Here is a 12,047-nt window from a genome sequence, read left to right as displayed (position 1 = left end):
TCTAATCATGCTTAATAGCAGTTTATTCTTCAACGCAACATTTTTCACGTTGGGTCGACAGTTTTAAATGAGATTGCTGATGCACCCCTTTACTAATGCTTTTACCAGGGCCAGCACATCCCTTGAAATACTCGTGCAATAAAATGCTTTATTGCTCTTGATGAATGCACTATTAAACTTGAATTGCAAACATACCCCCCCTTTTTTTTTATTTCAAAAGAGGGTGCTGGAATTTATTGGACCACCTGTCTTCCAATACTAAGTAATAGTAACAAGAGTAATAATAGATCATCAACATAAAGAAACGCAAAAAAATAAAAAATAAAAAATAAAAAAAATGCTGGGGAAAACCGCACGGCGCGAATTCATCCCCGCACTCCCTTGTGCGTGTGCAAAATGCCCATTTTCTACCTGCCGCTAGTTCCGCTTACATGAGGAAAATCCATCTCGGGAACGGCTGGGTTTTGTGAGGCATAGAATAGAAAAATTTAACTAATTTGGTCCACTGGATTTATGGCTTTTACAATCCTCAGCGCTCCTGCTCCCACGGGCGGCACTGCTCAGCGCGCGCTGTGCAGGGCGGTTGGGCACAGCTGAGCATCCCGCCTCACCTCGCCACCGCAGCCCCCTTGTATGAAGCACGGAGGAGAAGAGGCTTAATCATAGCTGAGAAACAGAGAGAACCTAGTGCAGAGGAGCAGTCCCATTTTTAATCCAAAGAGGGAAAAAAAGAGAGAAGGAGCTGCCACTAAACGCAGAAACAGCGCAAAGTGTTTGCTGAAGGGCCAAAGCCCTCATTTTCTTCCACCGATCCTATTGGCAAATGGGCTGCCGTGGCATTCCCATTTAATTTTACATTCCCATTTACTTTTTGACATCACCCGGGAGAGGACAAGGCCTCAGGATGCACCCTGCACCCCCAAACCTCCATCACGTGCTCCCGCGCTGTGAGACAGCACTCGGAATTACGGCTTGGAAAATATTTACATAAAAAATAAATCTGAGCACTTAGCGACTTCCTAAAGTTAGCAATTCCGTGTGATTAACAAGCATATTAATTCAGAGGTGGGAAGGAGATAAAAATTGCATTAGGAATGCAGGTATCTGCTGTAAATCAGACCGTGAGCACCTTCGCTAGAGAAATGCACAGTGGTGGAGAAGGCTTAGTGACACCTGCACCGGGGGAGAAAGGGAAGAAAAGCAAGAATAGAGAACAAGGGGATGGGAGAAAGAACAAGGAAAGAAGGAAATAAAAGAAAAAAGAACAAGGCAGAAAGCAAGCAAGAAAGCAATACAGAGAAAATGGAAAACAAGTAAGCAAAAGACAGGGAAAAAAGGACGGAAATGAAAAAAGGAAGGAAAAGAAAGAAGGGAGAAAAAGGAAAGGGGGAAGAGGTGGGGTAGAGGGTCATCAGAGAAAGGAGGGAATTTTGTATCATGGCCAGACTGGTGAGGACCATCCTAATTTCCCACCCAGTGACTCAAGCTACCAGTGATGTTTTACAAGGGAGCGAAACTGCAGCGAGGCTTGGGCATCAGCGCTCTGTGCCCGGCCTCTGCTCATTTCCCAGCATCCACACCCTTCTTACTGAAATCTGGCCTCAAAATAGGGCAGGATGCCCTCAGTGGCCAGGACCCATCCTCAGGTGACCCAGGGACATAAGGGACTGTCCCCAGGGCCCAGAGGATGATGTCCAAACTGTCCCTTCCCAAAGCCCACTGGCAAAGCAAAGAACGGTTCCTCCGCTCCCGGGAAGGGGCTGAGCACTCCGCACGCATCCATCAACTGTGGTATTTGTATTAAAAAAAAAAAAAAAAACGAAAAAACAAACAAAAAAAACAAAACAAAACAAAAAAACAACAGAAAACCACTATTATTAAATCCCACTGAATAATGTACAGAGGAAATCTCCATGAGAGCCCAGCCTGCCTTTTCTAACCTGCTATTCATGAGCGCCTGCTTCCAGTGAAATCCCCTTTGGCACACGTGTAACAAGTGACAGCGGCGCTCGCCATGAATAGCGGCGGATCAAGGCTTGGTAAGGGCCCGAGGAGCACTTTTGCCAAGAGAGATGTGCTGAAACTGCAGGGAATTCACTCAAAAGCAGAACATTACAGTGCCCTTGTCTGCACAGTGGGGTTGTGGAGATAAGTTTGGGTAGCTCAGGAGCAGGTGGGACTTGGAAGTTTGGTGCCAAAGTGACAAGAATTTGTCTGAAAGGGGAAGATTGGGGCTCAAAGCTTTACTTGCCTCTTACCCAGACAGAAATTTAAACTTGTTCACCCAGAGTATCAAACCCGTTTTTACCACCTTGCCTCATTCTTGTGGGATCCTGGAAATGTAACCAGATATTTCATGGTGCAAAAGGTTAAAAAGCAAAACCAAAATGCGGTAAAAGCTTCCCAAATCCGAGGAGCTAATTTTATTATTTTCCTCTAGGAAAATAACAGGCATCTGTTCAAAGCGCTCCCGTGCCTCTAGTTGTGACCTAGTCACTCAAGGGCTGTTTCCAAGCAGTGTGTTGCTGGCACACAGACACAGATTTCCTTCTCTCCAGTTTTAAGCACAAAAAGTTTTAACACAGGAAAGATTCAAACACGTGAAGCCAAAATACTGCACATCTAAGTCACAACTCTTGTATCCTTTTTCTCTTTCTTCTTCTTCCCCTCTCCACCTCCTTTTATTTTCCCTAGATTTAATGATCAGGCAGCTCGGGTTGTTACCTAGCCTTAGCTGGGGGGGAAAAAGGGCTGGGGGGGAGCAGCAAAAAGGAGGGACCTGCCTGCATCCCTGTTGAAAACCAGGAGTGGACGGCCAGCCTTCCTCTGGCATTGCCTTTCAAAGCCCATGCCGCAGTCAGCATATTGAATATTTAATGTCCTGATGAGCATTTCCACCTGCTGACACAGGCAAAGTGACAGAACAATACACGCACTGGAACAAGATCATCAATTGACTCCCCAGCCAGTCTGCCATGTCAGGCATTTAAAAAAATAAATAAATTAAAAAAAAATCTGTCTGTCTTTCTCCCCCCCCTTCACACGGGGTCACACACCGCTCCTCCGAGAAGGGTCCCCACCTGAAATACATACTTCTTTACATTCCATAGATTGCCAGGTTCATATGGGCATATAAAGAAGTATGTCTCTCAAGCAGGTAGTTTCAATATGCGCATTTATATGTTCACGGGAGAAAATAGCGCTGATGGACAATTTACATCCCGGGAGTGAGTTATGGCACAGTTTGAACACACACACACACATGCACACACACACCCCCTTGCTCCCTTGCTCATGCTATTTGCTGGTGATCTCAGCTTTGCCCTCGCAGGTTTCTGGTTTTTGGGGCTGGGGGCTGTGCACCGGGCAGAAAGTGCTGGCAGCGTGGCCAGCTGCCCTGCTCTTTGGGGCTCTTTGTCACGGAAATGGCACAGAGGGGGGACCCAGCTCCCAGCCCACCTTCAGAGAGGGTGTTCCAGCTGGAACCGCAAACTTTCAGCAATTAAAAAAAAGCAAAAATGTGCTTCAGCAGAAGGAATTTCCTTTGTGTGTATACATATGTATACATGTGTATCATTTTAGACAAAGACATGCTGGGGGAAGTTAAATAAATATTATTTCCCCATTGCCTCCACCCTGCAATTTAGAAACAAAAAGCCAATTTGCTTTGAGAAAGCCCGAATCCAATGTCTGGCTGCTGATGTACAAAGCACCACCAGGAAGGACCTGCTCTATCTGCCAGAGCAAGAAAACTCATCTGCTACAGACAAGCAATTGCTTCCATCAGTAAGTAGAGATTAAAGCATAGGAAGAAGAAAGCGTCTTACCTAGTGAATCCAATGATTTTTCCTCTGCTGGTCACCACGAGCGAGACACTACCTTGCAGATAAGCCACCCCCAAAATGCCTTTGGGAGAGTTGAGGGTATTTAAAAAGCAAAAATTAAAAAAAAAATAAAAAAAAAATCGCTTTTCACAAGTCATCCAGCCAGCTGAGGATTCGGGGGGGGGTGGGAAGACACCTGCAGAGATGCAAACTAAAAAGCAGCTGAAGCCAGGTGCCGGCAGTTTAGGCCGAGGACTTTCCGAGTTGTCCCCGCGGGATGGACGTCCGCATGTGCCCGTGTCCCTCGGGGGGCTCGTCCCCGCGCGCGGCCCCGCTGAGGCTCCCGCTCGCTCTGCCCTCGGCCAGCCGCCACGCTGAGCTTTAAAGCTCTCGAACAATGTGGCTGCGACCGTGGGCCGAGCTGAATAGGCGGCCGCTGCGGGCAGGATTTCGGCGGCGGAGGTCACGGCGGGCGCTGGCTGCTCGCTCAGCACCGCACGGCACCGCACGGCACGGTTGGTGGGCGCTCACCTGCGCCCCTCGCCCCGCCGCTGCCGCTCGATAGCAATTTGCAGGCAAATGCACAACGCCCGCCTCGGCGCTAATGAATTTGGCCGTTCATCCCAGGCTCCTAATGAAGCCTTTAAAGAGGGTTTAAGTAAACTTAGCGAGCGGCAAAGTAAGCACTTTGGAATACCTAATTGCATCGATGCTGTGCCACTTCTCTGTAAAATATCGCTGTGAGACGGGGAGTAAATATTTCCCTGCTCCCATCCACTTCCATGGCCCCGCAGTGCTGGGGTGTGAGCCCCCCAGTGCTGTGCACCACGCACCAGCTCGGGCAAGTGCCTGATCCTGGCTCTGGGCAGTGCCCTTTCTCAGTCCTGCCAGTGCTGCTGGCCCTTTGGAGCATCGGTATTTGTCTAATTCTGAGGCAAATTTCCACCTTTAGTTTGGAGCAAGGGAAAGAGAGATGGAGCTGTGGCACCATGGTAATGCATGACTGCAGAGAAATTAAAGTGAAGGGAGAACTGAGGAGTGTGAGGGAAACTCTGGGCACTTAAGAATCAAAAAAAAAAAAAAATAGGAAAAAAAGAAAAAAAAAAAAAAGAGCACAAAAACCCAAGTGCAGGTGGGTTTTGCATGGCCAAGACACTCTGAGGGTTGAGTTGCCCTCAGACAGACAAGAGCAGGCCAGGTGCATGGAGTGGGGCAGCCGCTTGACACGTTGGGCCATTAAAAATTTACAACTCATCCCCAATCTGCCTTCCTCAAATCCGCCCAAACACACGCAGTCCTGAGGAGCCCCAAACTTCCACAGATGTGTGGGACAGCAGCTGCCCTGCTCCCTTCTCACTTGGGGTGAGAGCTGCGTCGTGGCCTGTTGGATCCCCACTAAGGCTGGAGGCCATGGCACAACCACGACTGCAACGCTCATCTTCCTGCTTGCTCAGGAGCAGATTTGGGTTTAAATTTGGTCATGATTTGCCCAAGGGTTGTCCCTTTGGGTGGAGGAGCACACAAGCAGTGTGACGATGCTTTTAATAGTGAGGCCGGGGGCACTTTGTGGTCCACGTCCTGCACTAACAGCAGGAGGAAGCGGTGGTGGGCGAGCAGCACCCAACGTCCTCAGCCCACCTCGGTGTGCTGAGCTCTGGTGCTTGCTCGGAGCAGAAAAAAAGAAGCACAATGAAATTGTGGTTGTGGTGGAAAAAAAAAAAAAAAGAAAAAAAAAGAAAAAAAAAAAAGCAAGGAAATGTGGACAGTGCAGAGGCCAAGGAGTGAATAAAAGTGAAGGGAAGGGAAGAGCCTGAGGTGCTGGGTGGAGGGGAAGCAGGGTGGTGGGAGGGATGGAAAGCAGGGGCCACACACCAGCTCCTTCCTCTGCCCCAGCCTCGGGGTGCCCCTCAGGTCCCAGTGGCACAGTCGGGCTGCGGCTGTGCAGCACAAAACTTCAGGACTTGAAGGCAGCCTGGATTTGGGGCTGGGCACAGGGCAGGGAGAGGCCAGCGGGGCCAAGGCAGAGACACAGGGCAGGGGCTGGGCTGGCCTCAGCCCTTCGGGGAGGCAGGCACAACCTCCTGCTCCAGAGAAATGGGCAGTTAAATCCACAGCCAGCCCAGCTCGCAGGTTTCTGCCTACACCATTGCACACGACAGCTGAGTGTACACTCCCCGGCACAGACATATGCACATAGCACTACTCTAACCACAGACAGGAGGTGCATTGCATTGGGATCGAATGCTACACCTGCTTAGAGACAGCATTTAGGTATCTCTGGATAAAGCTCTGTAAAATACACATACGCATGCTTTAAAGCATATCTGAATTTGTGTGCACGCGGGTATAGAGCACAGCATCCCTCACCCAACACTGATGCACATATATTTATGCGACTAGGTATCACCGCTCTCATATAAAATATAATGACCACAGCCAACTCTTAGCTGCAGGAGCAATAACAGCCGATTGCTGGATGAAGTGTAACCTGAATTTCAAACCCCTGGCAGGAAAACCTAACTTCTCCTTACATTTCCTTTCCGACCATCCCCAAGCCATGCGCCTGCAATTAATGCTCTTTCCTCGGCATTTGAACAGTTAATCACCGCGGCATTGAGATCATCGCAAGTTAGGCTAAGTTTAACCACATTTCACCCTTTTGCTCTGGCTGGTATTAGCTCATAGCCGCTAGTTTGGTGCAAATAAATAAATAAAGCCCCAATCCCCCTAGGTGTCATTAGCCAGCCTGGATCTGAATTAGGCATTTAAAGGCCGGTTTAACCTTGCAGAACGGTTGCATGCCAAAGTTCTAACATTTCAGTTCAGATTATTCTAGTGCACTGCTTGCTCTGCAGTTTGTTGCTTTTTTTTTTTTTTTTTTTTTTTAAATGCGGAGTATGCCACAGCAGAACAACACGAAAAAAAAAGAAGGGGGGGGAGAAGGTCTGCTAACCCATCCACCGATTAAACACAGCCGGCACATCCCCGCACAGACACACACACGCGGCACACACACACACATCTGCCGGATGCAAAAGCAGACATTTAAGTCCCTGGGTAAGTTGGATGGGCACTCGGTCCTGCATCGGCCAGAAAAGTGTTTAAAAAAGAGCTGAGCTGGTGTGGTTAAAGGGAAAGACAGGGAGCAGAAGAGGGGAAGGAAAAAAAAAAAAAAAAAAGACATACCAGTTAGGAGCTTCTGTTGCAGCAGAGGACTCACCAGAGCACTAGCTGAAAGCTGAATCAGCTTTTGAGAGTTAGGGATGCATAGAGGAGGGTCATGGAATCACAAGGTAATAATGCGCTTCATGCTGCAGCCGTCAGCCTTCTCCTTATAGCCAATCTCTAATGCAGGAAGGGAAAAAAGAGAGCAGGCCCAGTGATGGTATTAGTCCTCACTTGGAGGCAAAAAAAAAAAAAAAAAAAAAAAAAAAAAAAAGAAGAAATTTAAAAAAAAAATCACCAGGCAAAACCTTCCCTCCTCCCCCCCCCCCCCCAACATCCACCCTTACCTCACCCCCTTCGCTCAGCACCACTACACCAACTCCGTCCCCGCTGCTGCAGCGCGGCTCGGCGGGTGGGGGAGGACGGCGGGAGGCAGCGGAGGCTGAGCGGCGGAGGCTGAGCGGTGGAGGCTGAGCAGGGGAGGCTGAGCAGGGGAGGCTGAGCAGGGGAGGCTGAGCAGAGGAGGCTGAGCGAAGGGAGGGGAGCGAGGCTCCGGGGAGTGCTGGCGGCAGCGGCGGCGGGCGAGGAGGGAGTTAAGGAGAAGCCACCTTGCCCGCCCGGATTGCAGCACACCTGGATGCGAAAGAAAAAGGGGCTGCGCCTGCACAAGTCGTCGTGTGTCTCTCCCTGCCCTCCATGTCCCCTCCTGGCCCCCCCAAAGGGGTCAGCCACGGACTCGGGGGTCAGGCTGTCGGGAGGGGTGCGCACACACGCACCCGGGGGGCTGTGGAGGGGGGCAGAGCTGGTGAGGAAGCGAGTCCACCTTTGCAGTGCTTATATACCCAGCGAAGCATCCGAAACACGCACGGCCGGGCGAGCGGCCCCTTCTCGTGCTCTTCCCTCCCTGCCCATATTTAGTCACCCACGGCAAAAAATAGCCTCCCAGCTGGAGGCCGCCGAGCGGGATTTGGAGTTCAGGCGCGCCCCTCAGCCCATTGACTACTGGGCCTGCGGGGTCCTGACTCTGCCTTTTTTTACCCTCTGCTATTTTTAGGCCGGCCAAATCAAGAGGGAAGGGAGCTCGTCTTACTGCTCCGTGCCGGGCCGAGGTTTCGCGGGGCCCTGGCTATTTTTGGTAAGTGGCGGCGCTGGGAGGCTCGGAGCAGAGACCTTGTCTGTGCAGGAAGACCTTTGTCTCCCACCCGTATTTACTCTTTGCTTCTCCTTTGGCTTCTTTCATTTGTATTTTTTCTTCCTTGGTGGAAAGGTAGCCAGAAGAGAAGGTGGGAAAGAAGGTCAAGGGATCCTGATTTGCAGTGGAACGAGGGAAGCACCCAGATTTGGCCGAGTCCTTCACCCTATTGCCCAGCCATATCTCCCAATGTATCCAAAGGTCCAGGGAGGTGCCAACCTCCTGCCCTCGATGGGAGGCACTGGGGAGCCCCACCACAGGTCAGGAAAACCCCTCCTGCCACAGCAGGTTAATAGGAATCACTGACATGGAGACGTCTCCTGGGCTTTGAGGCCACGGGAGCCTTCCAGCCTCCAAAGCTGCCCCAATGATGCCCCAACAAGGGGCAATTCGGGCAATCTAGGTGCTGTCCCTGGCTCACACTCGTAGAAACAGGTGAAGAACTTGTATTAGATAAGCTTGGAAATGCAGATGTCCAGGAGAGCAGTGCCCTGGGGAGGTCACCTTGGGGAACAGATAAGTGCTAACACACGTGGTGGTGGCCACGCTCAGCCAACCTGTCCTGCTTGCTTGCAGCAGGGTCCCCCCCAGAGCAGGAACCACCCCATAATGCCAAGAGCTGTGAAAGGCTTTTAGGATGTCCCAGGACATCCTAACATCCCAGGACATGCCCCTTATGCGGGGCACTTTTTCATGATGCTATGTCAGAGCTCCCCAGCTCTGAGGATGATGCCAGCTGGTTGATACCCCTGCTCTCCATCCCGGGTGGTTTTGCCTCTTTGTCTCAGCCGACAGCTCTTCTGAACCCAAACTTTGAACCAGGAGCCTAGGATTTCCCCCATCCCCAGCAGTTCTGAGCAGAGGCAGCTCCATGCCATCATCACATGGACACCCAGGATGGGTGTATGGCAGCAAAACCACAGATCACAGGAACTCTGGTGTCCCTGAGATGCCAGAGCCACCTCTGCGATGGCCACACCATGCAGCATGTTTGGCCCATTTCCCTGCAAAACAGCCAGGAATTTCCTGCAGCAGCACAAACTGCCTCCATTGTTTTTTCCTCCATTTTTCTCCTCTTTTCCGGCATCACATGGATGTCCAAAAAGCCAGGACTTTCTGTGTTTTCCCAACCCATGCCCCTCCAAAAACTGAAGCCGTGAAAGCCTTTCTCCACCCTGAATTCATCCAGAAAAAAACTTTACCCAAGAAACTGGGGATGCTCGTCACCTGCTGCTCCCTTTGGAGCATCCTGGGCTTTTGAGTGTCAAAAGTGAGAGGTTCTCAGGCTATTTTCAGCCCCATCCAGAAGCAGCAAATCCCCAAGGGGGGCTGCTGGTGCCCTCCTGTGCCGGCCGGGACCCCGCGCCCGCAGCAGGGGAGCTGTTAAGCACCGCTCGCTATCGCAGGCACAATCGTGCCCTGCTTTGGGTTGAGTGAGTTGTTATCACGTCCCTGACAGGTTCCCCAGGGTTGAGAATCTATCCCGACACCGAGATATGTTGGGAACGAGAGCAAACTATAAATGGCGATGAACCGAAAACCCATCTCCTAGATGTGAATTAAGGGATGGTTGAAAACCCCAAGCTCATGCCCACTCTGCTTTTTGCACACAGATTTCTTCCCTGCACTAATTGATTTACACCACACTCACCCCAAGCTTGCAGAGACAAAAATATCCGTGTTTCTCTCCAAAATGCATGGCATCTTTTTATTAGGACTTGGGCTGTGGATTGCTCCATGCACCAGTACAGATGGGAGTTTGGCATGCAGAGGGTGCCAGGAGAGATGGGTCCTGAGTGCACAACCACCACAACACACCATGCTGGACTTTTAATGTATACATATATTTGCATGCAGACATCCATACATGCACATATGTGTGTGTGTGCAGTAATGAATGCATGAATGTTTGCAGTAATTCTGCATTAAAGCTTCTTTAACCAAGGAAAGCAGAGGAAGATGCATGGAGGAATGTAAAACTGAAGCACTTCAAAATGTTATGTGATTGCAACACTCCAAACAAAATGCAAGATGTTACTTTAAAAGAAGCAGGCTTGGGCTTTTGAATTTATGTAACCTAAACTGATTTTGTCTCTTTGAAATTGTTGTTGCGTGTGGGGAATCTCAAAGAGGCAAGGAGCAAAGCTGCAGACGTTTCCTTTGGAGTCCAAGATTACAAGCCCCTTTACTTCTCCTTGCAGCTCCAAAGCTGTTAATGGTTTGCTTCATTTTATTAACAGCAGACAAGAAAAAAAAAAATCCTCCTCGGAGCATGTGTGAGGTGACAAGTTGGATAATAACAGCTCCTTTGGAAGCTTTTATAGTACATTAGGCAAACATAGTGAATGTTTATAGACTTTTTAAAATGCTGATTATATAAAAATGCATTTATAGCCTTCTAAAATACCAAGCTACTGTAATATAAATATTTCTAATAATAAAAAAGTAAAAATGCAGATTATTGACCCAATTGGGTCATTTTTTTGGTATTGATTTCTGTTTTTCTGTGGGACAAAATTTTATCTCGACCCAAAGGACTGGGCAGAGCACTGTGATAAAAGTCGGGTTACTGAGGTGTCCACAACCTGAATTTTGCAGGGACAAAGCCCTGCTGTCCGAGCCATGTCTGCATCCCCAGCACCCAGCACACACAGCTCGGGAAGGGGCTGCAGGAAAAGACCAGGGGCTGGTCTTCTTCAGGTCACCATGAAAAATTAAATTTTATTGGCACAAAAGCTTGAATGTGGCTCTGTCCTGTTCCCAGCTGGTGAGGCTGCTGGGGATGTGCCTTCTCTCTTTGTCTCTTTTTCTTATTTTGACCCAAAATTCCATCAGCGGATGCAATGTGCAGCCTGATGTGCAATTCCATTAGCCTTTGCCAATGGAAGTTGTCTCAGCACAGTTAAATTTGTACTAAATATTAAGATTTTGACAAACTGACACATCCCTATCAGAGAACAAAAAACCCAATGGTATTTGTACAAACACTGGGATGGTGGGTCACATAACAATGCCACAAATTGATGTTTGCATACTTTCAAATGACAGTGAAGGGATGAGTTATCCTTTTTTTTTTTTTTTTTTAATAAAAGCAAATCTTTTCTTGGCTTTGTCCTTTGTTAATGACTGGGAGAGACCTAAGTGGGTCATTTGGGCTGTCTGCAAAGTCTCCCCAAACTGTGTCCAGCTCAGTGTGCAAAGCAAACCCCTGCACGCTCTGCATGCATGTCCCCATCAGAGCACGCCGTGTGCCGGTGGTCTGCACGTGTGGCTCGTCCCTGCTGGAGCAGTGAGCATGGGATGTGCAGCACTCCACCCGCTTCGTGCCGCTCCTCCCAGACACCGAGCCTGGCCAGGCTTTGCCAGGACTGCCATGTCAGCGTGTGCTCCAGCTCCTAAATCACACGGCTGCAACACCTGCTCTATAGGTTGACACAAAGGAAGAGTGTTTATTTCAGTTTTGGCTTCCTTAAGAGCTAATTTTGTACCTTTTGGTTAGTTAAGCCCTTTTTCTTTTTAATAAAAAACACTTTTCTTCTTTTTTTTTTTTTTTTTTAATATAATTTTATTTATTTATTTATTCAGGATCCTATCTATCCATTTATTAAGCCCTGTTTCATATCACCTTAGAAAATTCCAGCCCCACTGAGTTACCAGTGAGGACTGACAGAGCAGAGCAGCTCCCTGCCCTGCTGCCACCAGATGAAAGCAGCAATGCCATCACCATTTTGCAACATAATGCTGCTTAAAAACCACATTTCTCCCAACTTCTCCAGTCTTTTCCAGTACATGGATACAGCATGGCTGTGTGACATGCAATTTTTATAAATATGGTGCAAGCGTGGTTTTCTCCCAACCTTTTTCTT

General features: G+C 49.1%; 1 long non-coding RNA gene across 1 annotated transcript in view; it reads right to left on the bottom strand.

The window, feature by feature from the left end:
- Positions 1 to 7,848, bottom strand: part of LOC110354362 (uncharacterized) — a 40,184-nt gene extending 32,336 nt beyond the window's left edge. Inside the window, exons 1-2 of the long non-coding RNA XR_005260468.2 lie at positions 7,337 to 7,848; positions 7,011 to 7,169 (exon numbers count right to left, since the gene is read on the bottom strand). This is a non-coding gene — a long non-coding RNA (uncharacterized lncRNA). The remainder of the gene's footprint in view (positions 1 to 7,010; positions 7,170 to 7,336) is intronic.
- Between the last annotated feature and the right edge of the window lie 4,199 nt (positions 7,849 to 12,047).

Source organism: Anas platyrhynchos, chromosome 21, assembly GCF_047663525.1.
Source record: "Anas platyrhynchos isolate ZD024472 breed Pekin duck chromosome 21, IASCAAS_PekinDuck_T2T, whole genome shotgun sequence".
Lineage (NCBI taxonomy): Eukaryota > Metazoa > Chordata > Aves > Anseriformes > Anatidae > Anas > Anas platyrhynchos.
This window is presented reverse-complemented; position numbering and strand designations above follow the sequence as displayed.